This window comes from Populus alba, chromosome 19 (assembly GCF_005239225.2).
Source record: "Populus alba chromosome 19, ASM523922v2, whole genome shotgun sequence".
Classification (NCBI taxonomy): domain Eukaryota; kingdom Viridiplantae; phylum Streptophyta; class Magnoliopsida; order Malpighiales; family Salicaceae; genus Populus; species Populus alba.
The window spans coordinates 387,033-407,771 of record NC_133302.1 but is presented as its reverse complement, the minus strand read 5'-3'; the positions used below and the strand labels follow the sequence as shown (position 1 = coordinate 407,771).

The following is a 20,739-nucleotide window of genomic DNA, read 5'->3' as shown; positions in this document are numbered from 1 at the left end:
CTCAAGGCTCATCGACCTCATTAATTGATTGCCTTTCATGAGAGCTGTTAAACTTATTGAGATCAAACACAAAAAGGAGGCTACAATTCTGAATAATCTGTATATTATGAATGCATAGTCTCAACCTAAATACAAATAAAATATATATAGGTTGAATTGAAAGTACTATTCAACCCTTAATAAATAAGACTACATAAATATTATTTAACATCTCCCCTCAAACTCACGATGCGGCAGCTACAAGCATCGAGAGTTTGCCAACCAGAAAAAAAACGAGAGATGGAATGCGCATTGGTTAAAGAAATCTGCAATCTGTAAGGAAGAAGGAACAAAAGGCAAAGTAATGGTGCCATGCTTGAGATGATGACGAGTAAGATGACAATCGATCTCAATGTGCTTAGTTCGCTCATGAAAAACCGAGTTGTGAGCAATCTGAATAGAACTCTGGTTGTCACAATACATAGGAGTAGGATGAGAAAAGAAAACTCCCATATCAGCAAGTAACCAACGTAACCAAACAATCTCTTTGGTGGTAGATGCCATGGCACGATATTTTGCTTCGGTGGATGATTGAGAAACAATAGATTGTTTCTTACTCTTCCAAGAAATAAGAGAATCACCTAAAAAGATACAAAACCCGGTAACAGACTTGCGATCTGTGAGATCACTACCATGATCAGCATCAGAGTAAGCACGCAACTCCAAGGAAGAGGTGGATGAGAGTAAAAGACTCTGAAAAACTGTACCCCGAAGATATTGCAAAATACAAAGAACAGCTGCCCAGTGAACAGTAGTAGGAGAAGTAACAAACTGACTAACAACATGAACAACATATGCAATATTTGGACGAGTAATGGTGAGATATACCAAACTCCTAACAATAGTGCGGTATAAAGTAGGATCTATCAAAGGTAAACCATCAAAAAAAGAGTACCTTGCATTAACCTCAATAGGAGTATCAACAGTCTTGTTATTAGTAAGTCTAGCCCGCTCAAGAATATCTACAACATATTTCGACTGAGAAAGAAGATAACCTCTAGGTGAATATGATACCTCAATACCCAGGAAATATCGAATATGACCCAAATCCTTCATTTCAAACCGTCTAGCCAACTTTGTCTTCAAAATTGAAATACCATCAATGTCATCACCAGTAATAATCATGTCATCAAACATATAAAGACAGAATGATACGACCTATATCAGTGCTGTAACAACCCTGATTTCCTACATCCTTTTTCGTGATACATTGGAAATTTTCAGGTAAATTTATATATATATATATATATATATATATATATATATATATATATATCAGTTCCACCAAATTTCTACCAAAATTTTGGCAGAATCTCCCCTATAATAGGAGGTCCCAAGTTATTGACAAAAACCATATTACACCCAATTTTAATTCACATCCTGATCCAATCATCTTGGATCTCAACCCAACTCAACATCATCAACACAGCACATGTTATTCAATAACATCATATAATGTAATTAAAGTTAAAGATTCGATTTCCAACTCTAAACATGCATGGTTAAATAGGTACTTAAAGTTACAAACATTAAATTAAAGTCATACATTCAAATTTACAAATTAATATTACATTTCAAGTTTTCGGATATAAGACTCTTAATTTACAAATAATTACATGGTCAAAAGCAAAAGGTAACTAAACCAATATCATTCCGGATGCGACCTTGATGGACCTGAAAGTAGAAATTAACGTGTACACATAAATATAAAAAGGTAGTAACAAACAATAACAATGATAGGTAATAATCTTCATAGAATTTCTTTTGAGACATAAAATTAGGTATAAACCTCTTTTACAACATGCATTTTCAATCTACTACCAATATCCATCTAATATCATTTCCCATTTGTTGAGAATAATTTCATCTTGGAAATCTAAACACAACTCAACGATTTTCGAACGCCATCTCCTTATAAATCAATTCTCTCTTTATACTAAGACATTTCTCTCTTGATATCCTTAGCTTATCTCATTCCTTTGGAATAACTAATTAATATTTTCCTTTTTATTTTCTAGAAAGTAATCGTCGACACTAATAAATCTCAATAGTATCATTAGTCTTTTAATATTGAGATAGACTAATCACTTACATTCACGTACCGATATTAACACAACTGATTAGTATCATTTAACTATTCTTATCTGAAATATCAAATCTTATTCATATCTGATTTACCATCAAAGTTGTCGATGTCAAGAACCCTTGACACTATCAGCCCAAAAAAATCAACCCTTGAAAAACTGGAGGTACATGAAATGACAATGAACATCCTTGTCCATGGTAGATGAACCCATTTGGAAACTTAAAATAATAGATACTCATAGCCAATTTGACATCGTAGTGGTGAATATGATATCCATAACTACCATTGCACGATGCCTGCATATATAAATTCATTTAAAAAAGTGCTGAAATTTCAAACACTAGCATATATATATATATATATATATATATATATATAGAGAGAGAGAGAGAGAGAGAGAGTATTTATGTGCACGAGAGACAGAATAGTACCTCAACAACGTTCTTCTTATTATTATTTGATAAATCGGAGGCGGTATCGGAGGAAAGAATCCAACCATGATTACTTAGACCTTCCATGCCTTGAATCTCCATTAAATTTGAACACCTATACAAAGACAAATTTTCATTTTCTTTTGTAACAGTCTCAAATCATAATGTCATGAAATCTCCAAACATTTATTTACCAATGTCAAGTATTGGGTAATATGTCTAAATTTATGGGATTTTTTTTTTTTGAAAATTTCGGCAGAGTTTCCTCTGTTTTTGTTGGTACCAAGTTATCGACAACACTTCTAATATATATCATTATGACTTCCATCTTGATCCAATCATCCTAGATCACATTTCCAATCATCAAACAATAACACAATACTTATACTTATCAATTAATAATCAACATAAATGTACTCCCAAAGCAACCCAAAGGATAAACAAATTCATCACAAACATAATAAATGCTAACTAACTACATAAATACAACATTAAGATTAAGAGTCATATTATGTTTATAATAAATCTTATCTTATCATTTTTGAAAATGATTTGATCATACTAATAACTATACATATATATAATACATCCACTACCTATTACACCTTCTACTTGATTTTTACATCACAAAAGGATTTACATTGAAAAGTAACGACATGAATATTACATTCCAAAATGGTAATTCATATACAGGAGAATTCCTACATCTAACGATCTGCATCACCTCGTGGCATACCTGTTTCAACAACAACCATATTAATTAACTTTCTCATTATATTAATCTAACATTAAATAATTACTCTTAACCTTTGAAATTTAGTACTTCTACTTCAATCTAACTTACTCCTATAATTTACATAATCTTTTTAGGACTTAAAAATCCAACTAATTCCTCTTAATTACCAAATACATCTAACACTTCCATATAGATACCCAAAATTCATTTTTTTTCCTTCCTCGGTTACCAATAGACCCAGTAATTCCATTCGAATTACTTATCATCCAGCTAACCTCTTTTGTTAGCCAATCAATCCGGTAATTCCATATAAATTACTCCTTATCCAGTTAACCTCTTTGTTAACCAATAAACCCGGTAATTCTCTTTATTACCCAAAAATCCGACTAACCCATTTCGGTTAGCAAAATCAATCCGGTAATTCCATATGAATCACCCAGTATCCGGCTAATCTCTTTTGTTAGCCAATCAATCTGGTAATTCCATTCGAATTACCTAGCATCCGGCTAATCTCTTGTATTAGTCAAAAAATCCGGTAATTCCATACGAATTACCCCATATCCGGTTAACCTCATTGTTAACCAATAAAACCAGTAATTTCACATAATCATAACTCAAATTATTCATTTGCTCCATTCATTTAATATCAATTAAATAAGCAACATAGATAATTAGGAAAACTAAAAATTACAAAAAGAGGTGACGAATTCACCTACCTTCTGTTCGGGATGACCCAGCTCCTCCTGTCTGATAACCAGCTCCAGACACAGCTCCTGAATCAATCAAGTGTCATTATATCATTAGTCCATCAATTTTTTTTTTTCTTATGTGCCGAAACATAAAGCACATAATATTTTTATTTGTAATTTGTTCTAATAAAAATTCATTCTCAAATATAACATCATTATTTTACATACAACCTCATATTTAACTCAAGTTACTTCTTTGTTTTCTCTATGTTCATAATTCCTCCATCAAATTATTCTTCTATTCTTTATACCCTCACATCATATTATTTATTTTATTTAAATACTATATTCAAACACAATCTAGGCATCTTGTCTTCATATTTTCTTTTAACTAGTTTATTTCTCTTTTAATTTGAATTTACATATTATTATTATTATTATTTTCTCAACTTAAATGCTATCTCTTCATTTAGTCTTTCTTACATTTTCATTTATCATGATTAAACATGGTTTTTTTTTTTCTAAACATTAACATCAAAACTCATTCTCCCATTTTTATTTTTATTTTTTATTCATTGGCCGAATGTGATGTTTCTTTTTTTTCTCCCCCAAATCTCTCTTCATTTACTTGTTATTTCAACTTGTTTTCATTATATTCCTCTTCAATTTCATCATTTTCCCTTCCCCTCCTAATTCCCCCAAATTCACATAAGAACCCTAAGTTCAATAATCTAGGATTTAAGGGAAACTAAGGTAAAGTTCCATGAAATTACTTTCCTAATTTAATCAAATAAGCTTTAGGAAAAACATCTAAATCAACATTAAATCCAAACTTCTCATGCTTACCTATTGTTTTTCTTCCAATTTCTCTTCTCTTCCAAGGTTAGCTGAATTCCCCTTCTCAAATCCTCCTTCCTTCACTTGATTTAGTGTTTTATAGGTTTAACTTGCAAGTTTATAAAGTTACTCTCTCAAATTTCCTTATTGTTTTTCCTTACTTTTCTCTCTATCTCTCACGTTATGCTCTGTTTTTCTTTTCATCTTTTTGTTTCTGCCCATTCGGCAGTTAACAGAAGAGAAGGAGGGCTTATATATTTTCTTTTCAATGGCAAATAACTATTCTACCCCTAATGAGCATTTTTGCCTCTATTTGACGGTCCTTATTTTTTTTTTAGCACTACCGAGCTCCATTCATCTTAAAATTTTAACCAGGTTTTATTCAGTATATTTTAAGGTTCCTCAAAAAATTTCAGCTCAATCCGATGGTTGGATTAAAAATTACGTCCAATAACGTAAAACTAGTCGAATTGTGATTTTTCGTCAAATTTCCGAATTTCTCTAAATATTCTGAAATTTTAACCCAAGCTAAGGCATGATATTAGAACACTCCACGAAAATTTTCAGAATTTTCTGATCACCCAATCAAGAGTTACGAATTATTTTGTTTTACCTAAAACTAGTCAATTTATGAATTTTTGTCAAATTTCAGAATTTCTCTAAAAATTCTGAAATTTTAACCCAATATAAGGCATGATATTAGAACGCTCCACGCAAATTTGCAGAATTTTCTGATCACCCAATCAAGAGTTACGAATTATTTTGTTTTACCTAAAACTAGTCAATTTATGAATTTTCGTCAAATTTCAGAATTTCTCTAAAAATTCTGAAATTTTAACCCAATATAAGGCATGATATTAGAACGCTCCACGCAAATTTGCAGAATTTTCTGATCACCCAATCAAGAGTTACAAATTATTTTGTTTTACCTAAAACTAGTCAATTTATGATTCTTCACCTGGAGGTTTTACATTCTCCCCTTCTAAAAAAAAAAATTTCGTCCTCGAAATTTAAATTCATACCTCTATAAGAAAATAATCCAGGATATTTCTTCATCATTTCTGACTCTCTCTCCCAGGTTTCTTCTTCTATTTGAGAGTTTCTCTACAATACTTTTACTAACGGCACCCTTTTATTTCGTAATTCCTTTATACTTCGGTCCATAATTTGCACAGGCTGTACCTCCATAGTTAAATCTTCCTGCACTTCCATCAGAATTTGTGGCAAAATTCGTGTAGGATCCAAATTTGCTTTTCGCAGTATCGAGACATGGAACACATTATGTATCCTATCTAAATGTGGTGGCAGCAGTACACGATAGGCAACCGTCCCAATTCTTTCTATAATTTTATAAGGCCCGATATACCTGGGTGCTAATTTTCCTTTCATTCCAAACTGAATCACATGCTTCCATGGAGCAACCTTTAAAAATATTGCATCTCCAATTTGGAACTCTAGAGGTCTCCGTCGATTATCTGCATAGCTCTTTTGCCGGTCTTGAGCTTCTTTCATCCTTTCCTTTATCACCTTCACCTTATCAACCGTGATCTGCACCAGTTCAGGTCCTAATAATTTTCTTTCCCCAACTTCATCCCAACATACTGCAGTTCGACATCTCCTTCCATACAATGCTTCATATGGTGCCATTCCAATAGTAGATTGATAACTATTGTTATAAGTAAATTCTACTAATGGCAAGTGATCCTCCCATTGACCTCCAAACTCTAGAATACAAGGCCGCAACAAATCTTCTAAAATTTGTATTGTCCTTTCAGATTGCCCATCAGTTTGTGGATGAAAAGCTGTGCTTAGATTCAATCTGGTACCCAAAGCTCGTTGTATACACGGCCATAACCTTGATGTAAACCGAGGATCCCTATCAGAAACTATAGAAACTGGTACACCATGTAATCTCACCACCTCCTTGATATATAATTGAGCTAGTTTTTCAACTGAATCCCCCATCTTCATAGGCAAAAACAAAGAAGACTTTGTCAGTCTATCCACAATCACCCATATAGCATCGTGTCCTTTCCTACTTCTGGGTAGCCCAGACACAAAATCCATAGTGATATTCTCCCATTTCCATTCTGGAATCGGAAGAGGCTGTAATTCTCCAACCGGTCGTTGATGCTCTACTTTCACCTGTTGACATATGGCACACTTGGCCACATATTCTGCTATCTCCTTCTTCATGTTTGGCCACCAGTAACTCTCCTTCAAATTTCTATACATTTTCGTGCTCCCTGGATGGATCGCCAATTTAGACTCATGAGCTTCTTTTAAAACTTCACCTTATAAAACCTTATCATCAGGTAAATATATTCTTTTTCCCATCACTACGAGCCCATCATTCGACATTCGAAATGAAGAGTCTTGGCCGACTTTTACATTACTCATTTCTTTCTTTACTTCGGGATCTTCACCTTGAACTTTTTGAATCTTTTCTCTCATATCAGATTGTAGCACTAACGTTGCCAGTAACATTCCTTTTGAAGTCACATTCAAGTGCACATTTAGCCCACCAAGTTCCAAGAGTTCTCTATCACCTCGCACTAGTAAGCCACCAATAAAAGCTTTGTTCTTCCGACTCAGAGCATCTGCCACCACATTTGCTTTTCCCGGGTGATAGTCAATAATACAATCATAATCTTTGATTAGCTCCATCCATCTCCTCTGACGCATATTCAATTCTTTTTGTGACATTAAGTATTTTAAACTTTTGTGATCTATAAAAATCTTTACCTGTACTCTGTACAGATAATGCCTCCATATCCTCAAAGCAAACACCACAGCTGCCAGCTCCAAATCATGTACTGGATAGTTCACTTCATGTGGTTTTAATTGTCTGGATGCATAGGCGATTACCCTTCCATGCTGCATAAGTACACATCCCAAACCCTTACTGGAAGCATCACTATACACGACAAATCCCTCTTGTTCTTTTGGTAAAGCCAATACTGGGGCTGAAGTTAGCCTAGATTTTAACTCTTGAAAACTTGTTTCACACTCCTTTGACCATTCAAACTTAACTTCCTTCCGAGTTAGCCGAGTCATTGGAGAGGCTATCGTGGAAAATCCTTCTATAAATCTTCTATAATATCCAGCTAAGCCCAAGAAACTACGAATTTCAGTCACATTTGTAGGTCTTTCCCATCTCAATACTGCTTCTATCTTCTTCGGATCCACACTGATACCCTTCTCCGATATCACATGACCCAAAAATACTACTTCGTTCAGCCAAAATTCACACTTACTCAGCTTCGCATACAACTTATTTCTCCTTAAGGTCTCTAACACTTCTCTCAAGTGATTTGCATGTTCCATTTGTGATGAAGAATATATTAGTATATCATCAATAAACACTACAACAAACTTATCCAGACAGGATCGAAAAACCCGATTCATCAAATCCATAAATATCGCTGGAGCATTAGTTAATCCAAAAGGCATCACCACAAACTCATAATGCCCGTAGCGAGTTCTAAAAGCTGTTTTCTTCATATCTTTCTCCTTTATCGTCACCTGATGATACCCTGACCTCAAGTCTATTTTTGAAAATACACACGCCCCTTTTAACTGATCAAACAAATCATCAATTCGTGGAAGGGGGTACTTATTTTTTATAGTCACTTTATTAAGCTGTCTATAATCTATACAGAGCCGTAAAGTTCCATCTTTCTTTTTAACAAACAGCACAGGAGCCCCCCAAGGTGAAACACTAGGGCGGATAAACCCTTTATCCAGCAATTCTTGCAATTGTATTTTCAATTCCACCAATTCCGCAGGAGCCATTCGATACGGTGCCTGAGCTACTGGTGTAGTTCCAGGCAGTGTTTCTATCGAAACTTCTACTTCTCTCTCAGGTGGTAACCCGGGTAATTCCTTTGGAAATACATCTGGAAACTCTCTTACTATAGGTATTTTATCTAACTCCATTTCTTCCTTTTCCAAATCTACTACATAGGCAAGATAAGCTGTACATCCCTTTCTTAATAGTTTCCTAGCTGTCATGACCGAAATTATACTATTTGGTATGATGTTCCTCTCTCCTCTAAACTCTACCCTTCTACCACCCTCATCTTGGAGAGTTACCGTTTTAGTAAAACAATCAATTTGGGCTCTGTATGTTACTAGCCAATCCATTCCTAAAATCATCTCAAAATCGTATAGGTCTAGTGGTAATAAATCTACCCTCATTTCTACATCTTCTATTTTTACCCGACAACCCCTGTAAACATTCTCTATAAGTACGGTTTCCCCTAAAGGTGTACCAATTACTACCCCTTTTTCCACTCTCATAGGTTGCACTTTCAATTTATCTTCCCATTTTCTAGCTATAAAGGAGTGGGTAGCACCAGGATCAATCAATGTATATACATGTTGAGATTCTAATAGTAAAGTACCTGCAACAACATCAGTGGCAGCTCGCACATCTTCCTGAGTCATACGAAAAACTCTCCCTTGAGCTCCCCCTCCTGGTACTCGAGGTCGACCTCGAACAACACTAGTCCCAGACTGGGCAGGTCTACCCGGCCTGTCCACGGTCACAGACTGCTGCTGGCTCTGTACTGAAAAACCCTGTCTCTGTGTCTGCCCTATAGTCCTCTAAGGACACTCCCTCCTACGATGACCTGGCTCTCCACAATGATAACATGCAGCATCTAGATAGGGGCAATCCCTCCATCTATGTTCTTGTCTGCATATATAACATCTGCCAGATGTGACCGAACAATCTCCAGGATGTTTACGCTCGCATCTCACACATAGGGGATAAGCAGTCATCCTGGAGCCCTCTGCAACTCCTCCTGGTAAACTAGTCTGTGGGCGTGACCACCCTCCCTGTGAGCTCTGCATAGGTCTACTCGATGTACCCCCTGATCCCAGATTTCCTCCCTTCTTTCTGAACTGACCAAAATGTCCTCCTTTTCCCTTTTTTGAAAGAGGAGGTCTCCCTGTAAATGATGCAGGCTCCTTACACTTTTCTGCTCCCATAGTACCCTGTCCATCACCTTCTCGCCGCCCTGCGGCTGCCACGGCCTCTAGAGACTGAGCGGCCACTATAAAATCTCTCACTGTCAGAAACTGCAAGGCAGCCAATCCCATCCTCAGCTCCTGTCGGAGTCCATCTCGGAGTCTCTCTATCCGATGTTGCTCAGTCGGTAAATAAACAGAAGCAAACATAGAGAGGTTCTGAAACCGCCTCTCATATTCCAATACTATCATGTCTCCCTGAGTAAGAGCCAAGAACTCCTGTTCTTTGATCTTCCGATGCTGTCGGGAATAATACTGGTTCTCAAACTCTGTCCTGAAATCCCTCCATCTAAGAGTCTCAGTAGCCCATCTCTCTTTAACAATATCCCACCATGTCTGGGCTCTGTCCGATAATAACTGAGTAGCACAATCCACTCGGAGCTCTACTGGTACTGCTATTTGATCCATAAACCTCTCTATCTTTCGTAACCATCGCCCGACTATCTCAGCATCCTCCTCTCCCATAAATGCCTCACAACCTAATTCTCTTAGACTCTTTACCCATCGAACTAAGGTGACCACATTATCCCTAGGGGTAGTACTCAATGGTCCCGCCATCTCTGTCATCACTGCACGAACCAACTGTACAATATAAGCTGGATCTAGATATGGTGGAGGTGCTACACCAGGGGGTGCCGCTGGTGCTACTGCAGGTGCTACTGTTGGTGGGGGCTGAGTCCCCTGCCCATCCCCCTCAAATATCCCCTGCTCATCTCGGAGTCTAGATGACTCTCCTTGTCCGGATTCCACCGACCCGGCTGGCACAAAAGATGTTGTATCTACCAGAGGATCTCTCTCTAGTCCTCTATCTCCTGTCTCAACTAGACGCTCGTCCCTCACGGGTGACGAGTCAGCTCTGGCTTCTTACCGTGTACGCACCATCCTGAAACAATATTCTTTTGCATTAATAATGGTCTCCTGAACTTTAACCATGCTCTGATACCAAAATGTAACAGTCTCAAATCATAATGTCATGAAATCTCCAAACATTTATTTACCAATGTCAAGTATTGGGTAATATGTCTAAATTTATGGGATTTTTTTTTTTTGAAAATTTCGGCAGAGTTTCCTCTGTTTTTGTTGGTACCAAGTTATCGACAACACTTCTAATATATATCATTATGACTTCCATCTTGATCCAATCATCCTAGATCACATTCCAATCATCAAACAATAACGCAATACTTATACTTATCAATTAATAATCAACATAAATGTACTCCCAAAGCAACCCAAAGGATAAACAAATTCATCACAAACATAATAAATGCTAACTAACTACATAAATACAACATTAAGATTAAGAGTCATATTATGTTTATAATAAATCTTATCTTATCATTTTGAAAATGATTTGATCATACTAATAACTATACATATATATAATACATCCACTACCTATTACACCTTCTACTTGATTTTTACATCATAAAAGGATTTACATTGAAAGTAACGACATGAATATTACATTCCAAAATGGTAATTCATATACAGGAGAATTCCTACATCTAACGATCTGCATCACCTCGTGGCATACCTGTTTCAACAACAACCATATTAATTAACTTTCTCATTATATTAATCTAACATTAAATAATTACTCTTAACCTTTGAAATTTAGTACTTCTACTTCAATCTAACTTACTCCTATAATTTACATAATCTTTTTAGGACTTAAAAATCCAACTAATTCCTCTTAATTACCAAATACATCTAACACTTCCATATAGATACCCAAAATTCATTTTTTTTTCCTTCCTCGGTTACCAATAGACCCAGTAATTCCATTCGAATTACCTATCATCCAGCTAACCTCTTTTGTTAGCCAATCAATCCGGTAATTCCATATAAATTACTCCTTATCCAGTTAACCTCTTTGTTAACCAATAAACCCGGTAATTCTCTTTATTACCCAAAAATCCGACTAACCCATTTCGGTTAGCAAAATCAATCCGGTAATTCCATATGAATCACCCAGTATCTGGCTAATCTCTTTTGTTAGCCAATCAATCTGGTAATTCCATTCGAATTACCTAGCATCCGGCTAATCTCTTGTATTAGTCAAAAAATCCGGTAATTCCATACGAATTACCCCATATCCGGTTAACCTCATTGTTAACCAATAAAACCAGTAATTTCACATAATCATAACTCAAATTATTCATTTGCTCCATTCATTTAATATCAATTAAATAAGCAACATAGATAATTAGGAAAACTAAAAATTACAAAAAGAGGTGACGAATTCACCTACCTTCTGTTCGGGATGACCCAGCTCCTCCTGTCTGATAACCAGCTCCAGACACAGCTCCTGAATCAATCAAGTGTCATTATATCATTAGTCCATCAAATTTTTTTTTTCTTATGTGCCGAAACATAAAGCACATAATATTTTTATTTGTAATTTGTTCTAATAAAAATTCATTCTCAAATATAACATCATTATTTTACATACAACCTCATATTTAACTCAAGTTACTTCTTTGTTTTCTCTATGTTCATAATTCCTCCATCAAATTATTCTTCTATTCTTTATACCCTCACATCATATTATTTATTTTATTTAAATACTATATTCAAACACAATCTAGGCATCTTGTCTTCATATTTTCTTTTAACTAGTTTATTTCTCTTTTAATTTGAATTTACATATTATTATTATTATTATTTTCTCAACTTAAATGCTATCTCTTCATTTAGTCTTTCTTACATTTTCATTTATCATGATTAAACATGGTTTTTTTTTTTCTAAACATTAACATCAAAACTCATTCTCCCATTTTTATTTTTATTTTTTATTCATTGGCCGAATGTGATGTTTCTTTTTTTTCTCCCCCAAATCTCTCTTCATTTACTTGTTATTTCAACTTGTTTTCATTATATTCCTCTTCAATTTCATCATTTTCCCTTCCCCTCCTAATTCCCCCAAATTCACATAAGAACCCTAAGTTCAATAATCTAGGATTTAAGGGAAACTAAGGTAAAGTTCCATGAAATTACTTCCTAATTTAATCAAATAAGCTTAGGAAAAACATCTAAATCAACATTAAATCCAAACTTCTCATGCTTACCTATTGTTTTTCTTCCAATTTCTCTTCTCTTCCAAGGTTAGCTGAATTCCCCTTCTCAAATCCTCCTTCCTTCACTTGATTTAGTGTTTTATAGGTTTAACTTGCAAGTTTATAAAGTTACTCTCTCAATTTCCTTATTGTTTTTCCTTACTTTTCTCTCTATCTCTCACGTTATGCTCTGTTTTTCTTTTCATCTTTTTGTTTCTGCCCATTCGGCAGTTAACAGAAGAGAAGGAGGGCTTATATATTTTCTTTTCAATGGCAAATAACTATTCTACCCCTAATGAGCATTTTTGCCTCTATTTGACGGTCCTTATTTTTTTTTTAGCACTACCGAGCTCCATTCATCTTAAACTTTTAACCAGGTTTTATTCAGTATATTTTAAGGTTCCTCAAAAAATTTCAGCTCAATCCGATGGTCGGATTAAAAATTACGTCCAATAACGTAAAACTAGTCGAATTGTGATTTTTCGTCAAATTTCCGAATTTCTCTAAATATTCTGAAATTTTAACCCAAGCTAAGGCATGATATTAGAACACTCCACGAAAATTTTCAGAATTTTCTGATCACCCAATCAAGAGTTACGAATTATTTTGTTTTACCTAAAACTAGTCAATTTATGAATTTTCGTCAAATTTCAGAATTTTTAGAAATTTCTCTAAAAATTCTGAAATTTTAACCCAATATAAGGCATGATATTAGAACGCTCCACGCAAATTTTCAGAATTTTCTGATCACCCAATCAAGAGTTACAAATTATTTTGTTTTACCTAAAACTAGTCAATTTATGATTTTTCACCTGTAGGTTTTACATCTTTAGACTGGATTGGCAGCCTTACTCTTTCCATTGATGTGCAACCGAGTGCATCCAAGAATTTTAAATTTGAGGAAAGCTCTGAGATTGATACAAGATTGCTGCAATTATGAACTCTCAAAACCCCAAGCTTAGGAAGGACGCTGATGCCATAAGGTAGACTGAAGAATTTGTTTCCTGACAGATTCAATTCTTCGAGAGAGGACAAACCACCAAAATCAACACAATTAAGTGAGCCTTCAGACAAACCATAATAAGCAAGTCTTAGTTTTCTCAATAATCTCCAACCAGTGAAAGAAGTTGGCAGCAAAGCTTTCCAATCTAAAACACTTGCTGACATCCATGATGAAATTGGTGAAGGCCAGGATGGAGATGATGGTGCGTCCAGATTGAAATTGTATCCGCACAATGACAACTTCCTTACATACTTTAAATGTTCAATTGAAGATAAAATTTGCTCATTCTCAATTCCATCCGCTAACAGCTCAGTAAAGGATTCAATATCACACAAGTGCTCCGGCAACTTCTCAAGATATGAACACCCCGAAATATTCAAACTTTCAAGAGATTTTACCTCACAAATGCTCTCAGGAAGAATATTTAGCTTCCAACATCCCTTCAGATTCAAGAAAACGAGTCTCTTCAAATGTCCAATAGATTGATGCACCTCAACCAAACTTGAGCAACCTTCAAGCATGAATTTCTCTAGACTTGAACTATGCAAGTTTGGTGTTTTAACAAGATGCTTTGAATAACTGAGATTAAGGATTCTCAGCTTGTTGAGAATCTGTCAGAGCAACGAGGAGAACAACAGAAACAAATCATCAAAAGTTCTGACTTGAAAATATAAACAACAAATTTTGGAGGACTGTAGTATGTTTCGCACCTTTTTTTCCTTCCAAAATTCTTTGATATTACTATACTGCATATCAAGAACAACTAGGTTGTCCAACAATAAATCGGATGGAAAAGATTTTAAAGCACATTCAAGCCAACAAATCCATATCAACTCTTCAGAAAGAAGGTTGAAGGGCCCAGTGAGATGCACTCCATTGATTTGGAGTAACTTCAAGCATCTCATATTTGTAAATGATCCCGTGCTCAGTGATTTATCTTCTGATGCTCTCGCATCCAGCATTAGACCACTTCCGTTCCCTAAAAAAGCAACAAAATTCAGTAGAACTTCTAAATAATTATAAGCAAAACTTTTGAAAAGAAAGATACACGTGCATGATTGTGCTTTTGTGTATGCATTTAGTAATTACCATCTGCTTGCTGAGTACATTCCATGCATCCTCACGTTGCCAAATTCGGCTTCGTTTTCCAGGGTGGTCTGGTGACTCTTCATGAATGATCTCCCTTCCCATGTCTCTCAATAGATCATGCATGCCTATCTTTCCAGAAGCATTAACTTTAATCAAAGACCTTTCACTGAGAATTCCCAAATCATCTTCTGGATTGTAACCACAACAGGCTTCTAGTACATTTGCGACGTAGTCTTTATTTCTACCAATAAAAAAGCATGCAATATCAAGAAATGTATTCTTTAGTTTATGGTCATCAAGTGTGTCAAAACTTATTCTAAGTTTTTTCTGAATTTCACGATTTGAAATTTTTCTCAATTTGTCAATTACACATTTCCATCTAGATTTGTTTTTCCCGGACAAACAAGAACCTAAAACCTCAAGGGCTAAAGGAAGCCCTCCACAGTAATCAACTATATCATTCAAAAGCTCAACATAATCTTTTGGTGGCTTGCTATCCCCAAAGGCATGCCAACTGAAAAGCTGAAAGGACTCATACTGTTTCAATTCTTCGACCTGATATGTTCGATCCGCTTTGAGAAGCAAGCGTTCATCTTTAGTTGTAATTATTACACTACTCCCGGGACCAAACCAGCTTCGCTCTCCCATCAAAGCATTTAGTTGCTTCAAACGAACCACATCATCAAAAACAACAAGAACTCTTTTGTGACAAAGCCGTTCCTTGATGAGAACCATTCCTCTATCAACATTATTGATAGTTCCAGCATTTTGTTTTAAAATATCATGAAGAATATGTTCTTGTAAGAGAACAAGACCATTTGATTGTTCTGATGTGTCATTGATAGTCGAAAGAAAACAGCTTCCCTCAAATCCATAGCAGAGTTGATTAAATACAACTTTTGCTATAGTTGTCTTTCCTATTCCTGGCATCCCATGTATGCCCACAATGCGAACATCATCTGTCGCAGCACTTAGGAAGTCACTAATAGTATGGACAAGGCGATCAATACCTACTAGGTGAGTAGCAACATTTAGGTTCTTGGGATCCAATTTATTCAACACGTCCTTGACAATCACTTGGATAAATTTTGATTCGTGGCTGTTCATTGACAAAAGCAACTCATTAATAGAGAGACAATTAAGTATGCTAAAAAAATATTTAATTTGTTGTTTCACATGGTAAAATCTAATGTATAATTACTCCATAAATGCGTGCAAGTGAATCTTAGAGAGAAATGTCATACCCATTTTCCATATCATTGAGATTCCATCCACTTAGATTTCCTGCCTCCTCAAGAGCTTTTTTCCATTCCTTTACCTTTTCTTTAAAACGTTCTTTATGGCTATCAAATGCTTTTGCAAAACTGCCAGTCTGTTTTCTCACATCTGAAGGATCAATGTCATAGAATACAGGAAGAACAATCTGACCAGTTTTCCTGCTTTTGCACTCAATAATCTCTACAAGTTCATTAAGACACCATCTAGAAGAAGCATATCCTTTTGAGAACACTACTATATATATCTTTGATTCTTGAATTGCCTTAAGGAGATGTTTGGAGATTTCTTCACCTCTCGGAATTTCATCATGATCTTGAAAGGTGAGGATTCCTGCTTGGACTAAGGCAGTATATAGATGATCTGTAAAATTCTTGCGATTATCTTCTCCTCTAAAACTCAGAAATACATCATAGGCCCCTTTTGGTCTAGATGAAGATTCTGGCTCTGTCATGGAAGCTGCAGAAATTATGGCACAATAAATTAGCAATGCAGCAATGAATTGAAGGAATCTGCTTTCTTGTAATTACTAGCAAGAAATGCATGCAAGGCGATCACCAGATGCAATACATATGAATGTGCTGAGATAGAACTTTCACAGAAACAAACGGATTGATGATATTGTCAGTGGAATTCTTCATTTCTGACCATTGTTCAACACTTCCATTATTTATCAGTGGATTATCAGTAAGTCAAAAGATATTTGCTAGGATATTCCAAAATTTAGTGTTCTTTCATTTAGTGATTACTAGACAGATTCAATAGACAATAAATTACATGAGAACACTCATGGGTACATTAGATAGGACTGAATCAGACCAGGAACTCCAACAAACCAACCCTTTGTCTTTCTCCTTACACTAAATATGCAAAAGCATCTTTATCCCAATCAGTGACCACATCATTGTCATGTCACCTGACGCGTCACCCGCCACATGTGAGGACACGCCATCTACCACCATATCATCTACCAAATCTCCATCGGCCACGTCATCAATGGTGGAATGCAAGAAGCATGAGGTTACATGCTGGGCTACCTCCATCATTTTGGTCCGGAGTACTTGTTAATACTGCAGTCTACTTGATCAATCAATGACCTTCTGCTCCTATAAATTTTAGAATTCCAGAAGAGGTTTGGACAGGAAAGGATGTAAAACTTTCACACTACAAAGTATTTGGTTGTGTTTCTTATGTACACATAGATTCTGAAGCTAGAAGCAAGCTTGGTCCAAAGTCTAGAAAATGTAACTTTATTGGATATGGAACTGATGAGTTTGGATATCGGTTTGGGATGAGAAAAATAAAAAAAATTATCAAAAGTAAAAATATCATATTCAATGAGAAGGTGATGTACAGGGACAAGGATGCAGCAGATTCAGGTAGGTCTAAACCAGAAACAAAAACAATTGAGGTAGTTGATGTGGATGATATTATTGAAAGCATAAAAGTGAAACAGTTTTGTGAAACAGCACACCGAAGTGACTGTTTTGGCTCTTTTGAGCATAAAAGTGGCTTCAAAGATGTCCTAATAGCTGATATTCCAAAAGAAAGATCAGCAGGGAATGCTAGTATATCTTCACAATACATCCCAGTATTGAGTACCAAATTTGAGGTGGAGAAGTTTGACAGGAAAGGTAATTTTGGCATGTGAAAATGTGAAGTTATGGATATGCTTGTCCAAATAAATTTGGATTTCACTCTAGAAGATAAACCGGAGGATTTGGATGAGAAAAGCTGGGAGAGGATAAATCGTTTGGCCTGCAATTCTATTTGACTTTGTCTTATAAAGGATCAGAAGTACACCATTTCAAAACAAAACTCTGCAAAAGAAATTATGGCAAGCACTGGAGGACAAGTTTATGAAGAAGAGTATAGAGAATTGTCTCTACTTAAAGAAAAGAATCTTCCATTTTCAGCACATGAAAGGTACTTCCATGAATGAGCATCTGAATGATTTCAATAAAACTATGGACCAAGCCACTTGGGTTTGACACAATTTAAAAAATAGCTAAGTTTTTACTAACCCTGTTAGAGAACTTATTCTTAGCTTTATTGGGGTGACAATCTTTTATCATACTTGTCAAATCTTGGATCATTAGATTATCAGGTGTTCATGTTATTTTTTTTATTAAAATAATATTATTATTTTTTCAATAAAACCAACCCAGACCCAAATACCCTGGGTTTGATAACCATACCAGACCCAAGATAGTTGGGTCTAGAAAACAAGCCAAATCCAAGCGACTTGGATCTAGCAAACACGTCAGGGCCAATTATCTTAGGTTTGACATGTAACGTGAATCTGACATTATTGCTAGGCCCATATGAACATAAATGCCTCTCATGATTATAGAAAATTACACCAAAAACAATTTGGAAGAATAAAAATACCCACATATGTAAAGTTTATTTTTTATTAATTTCACTTTCTTTCAACTACCCAAACACGGTTATCATTTTTTTTTATTAATTTCCAAGTCAGCCCCTAAATTTACATATAGTTTCAAAGAAGGAAAGAAGAGTTGCTAGCAAAAACATGACAGCATACAATCCCCTGTAACAATTATTTTCTCTGGCAATCTTCTTAGTGTCAATATTGCTGTCATGCAAAAACTAATATTGCTGAGAAGATGAAAACAAAGAAAACTACATGCATGCAATCTGTAGCAAAAATCTCACTGTTTACCTCTATATGGTGTTTATGAGTTGGTCGGATTCCACCAACTTGGTGACTTTAAAGATCAAATTGCAGCAATCGGAAAGGTTAGCTGATCAAGAGTAAAGAACTGACGCCTGAAGATTAGTAGACCCAATATTGTTACAGAGACAGAATATGAGTTCTTGCAAATTATTTGTAATGCAATAATTACCAAAGATAAAAAGGTAACGCGTAAAGGAAAAGGAGAAAGGAAATTTCTTTATAGCTCTTGCTTGAGCATCTAAAAGTTTTCTTGTATTTTATCAACATCAGAGTCAAATGGCACGATTTTCCACACGGTAATTAATACGCAATTATCTCTCAGCGAGTGATCGGGTATGACCCGATACTCACAAAATCAAATGATATAGATTTCCACGGACCTTTTTTCAAACCAGGGAGCTTTTTTTCCAAGGAAGACTTTGACCGGGCGTCAACTGAACCTTCTGTCTTTACTTTTATAACGCACGTTTTCTAATGTTTTAGTTGTTTGAGTTTTTTAAAGTATTTTTTTAGTTAAAAATGTATTAAAATAATTTTTTTAAATATTTTGAAATGTAGTTATAATTGTTTTTAAAGTATTTTTGAGTTAAAAATATATCAAAATAATATTATTTTTTAAAAAATTATTTTTAATATAAATGCATCAAAATAATCTAAAACATTGTAATATTATCTTCCGGTAATATATTTACAAATTTTATGATGGTATGTTTCCATAATGATTAGAAAAATATTATTATCTTTATTCATGGTTTATTAAAAATGTTAATATAAAACTCATAGAACAATGCTAAAACCTAACATCAATCACACCATATTAATTATAATTAAGTAAGATAACTAATATAAATCATGATAGTTATACATCATTGATTCAACATAGTTCCTTCTATGTACTATAATATTAGTTTTTACTTAACATGATTTCTAAATAAGAAACATTTAATTGTTCGAACAATAATGTCTTTATTAAAGATAATTCATGTTATCAATAATGATGTATGAATAAATTAAAATCTAGGTTAATTCAATATAATTAAAAGTTTGAGACTTAATTAAACTTGTAATTAGTTTAATTAATGAAATCAGGGGCTTAATTGATAAATTACCAAAGTTTGGCGCTGATTTAGGTCACAATTGCAAGGAATGAAAATAGAAGGACCAAAGTGAAAATATCGGGTATTGTAGGGAGCTTAATTGATTTTTATAGGGGTAAATTTGAAAGAATTACAAGTTGAAGAGTCAATTAAGGACTGGATTGGAAACATCAGAAACCAAGGACGGGTTCGTACACGGCGCAAACATGCAGTGGTCCAATTAATTTTTATCCAGGGGCTTCATTACAGAATGTCAAAACCTAAAGCACCAAATTGCCGTTCCCATCCCGAAAACGGCGTCGTTTCAATATACAATATTCATCTTCTTCATCTCACCAGGAAAAAAAACGGACGCCAGTTCCCACGGTGCATACCATTACTGAGGCACAAACGCCTGGTCTTCTCTGGCTTTTATTAAGCCAGAGAAAGGCCATGAACCGAGGGGAAGAAGTGGGGAGCAGCAGAGCTGAAGAGGAACTGGGGACAAGGAAGAAGCAGAAGAACTGAAGAACACTGACACAGAAAAAGAACAAAACAGAAGGGTAAACTGAAAAGGAGACCAGGGGATAAACTGGAGGACTGGACAGGGAGGAACTAAAGGAACGGACGTGGGGGGTGGCAAAGAACATAACCCAGAGGAGAAAAACCCAGAAGTGCACAGGG

The 20,739-nt window shown here is 35.2% G+C and overlaps 2 long non-coding RNA genes and 1 pseudogene across 2 annotated transcripts; all 3 read right to left on the bottom strand.

Moving 5' to 3' along the window:
- Positions 1 to 1,554: 1,554 nt before the first annotated feature.
- On the bottom strand, positions 1,555 to 19,273 carry LOC118031752 (TMV resistance protein N-like; annotated as a pseudogene).
- On the bottom strand, positions 3,182 to 5,038 carry LOC118031754 (uncharacterized). The gene is made up of 3 exons (XR_004684570.2): positions 4,828 to 5,038; positions 4,009 to 4,065; positions 3,182 to 3,292 (listed from the first exon to the last, which is right to left on the bottom strand). It is a non-coding gene; the product is annotated as an uncharacterized lncRNA (long non-coding RNA).
- Positions 11,090 to 13,131, bottom strand: LOC118031755 (uncharacterized). The gene is made up of 3 exons (XR_004684571.2): positions 12,924 to 13,131; positions 12,107 to 12,163; positions 11,090 to 11,389 (listed from the first exon to the last, which is right to left on the bottom strand). It is a non-coding gene; the product is annotated as an uncharacterized lncRNA (long non-coding RNA).
- Positions 19,274 to 20,739: the final 1,466 nt, after the last annotated feature.